This window comes from Bison bison, unplaced genomic scaffold, assembly GCF_000754665.1.
Source record: "Bison bison bison isolate TAMUID 2011002044 unplaced genomic scaffold, Bison_UMD1.0 scf7180017864491, whole genome shotgun sequence".
Classification (NCBI taxonomy): domain Eukaryota; kingdom Metazoa; phylum Chordata; class Mammalia; order Artiodactyla; family Bovidae; genus Bison; species Bison bison.
In genome coordinates, this window is record NW_011495050.1 from 6,232,105 (window position 1) to 6,232,415 (window position 311).

Here is a 311-nt window from a genome sequence, read left to right on the forward strand (position 1 = left end):
TTTTTTTTTTTTTTTTAAACAAAAAACAACACCCCCCCCTCCCCTCTCCCACCCGGCACCGGGCACATCCTTGCTCTATTTCCTTTCTCTTTCTCTCTCTCTCTTTCTTTTTTTTATAAGGGGGGGGGGAAGGAAGGGAAAGGGGGGGAGGCAGGAAAGACCTTTTCTTCCCCCCCCTCCAACAATAATCCAAGATCAACTCTGCAAACAACGAAGACGGTTCATGGCTCTGGCCGCCGCGCCACCATCTTTCGGGCTGCCGAGGGTGTTCTTGACGATTAATCAACAGGTAAGGAGGGGAGGCCCGGGCG

General features: G+C 52.1%; 1 protein-coding gene across 3 annotated transcripts in view; it reads left to right on the forward strand.

Moving 5' to 3' along the window:
* Positions 1 to 6: 6 nt before the first annotated feature.
* TRPS1 (trichorhinophalangeal syndrome I) overlaps positions 7 to 311 on the forward strand; it is a 276,181-nt gene continuing 275,876 nt past the window's right edge. For all 3 annotated transcript variants that reach the window (XM_010863431.1, XM_010863435.1, XM_010863436.1), the window contains exon 1: positions 7 to 289. The gene's annotated coding sequence lies outside the window, so the exon portion shown is untranslated. The remainder of the gene's footprint in view (positions 290 to 311) is intronic.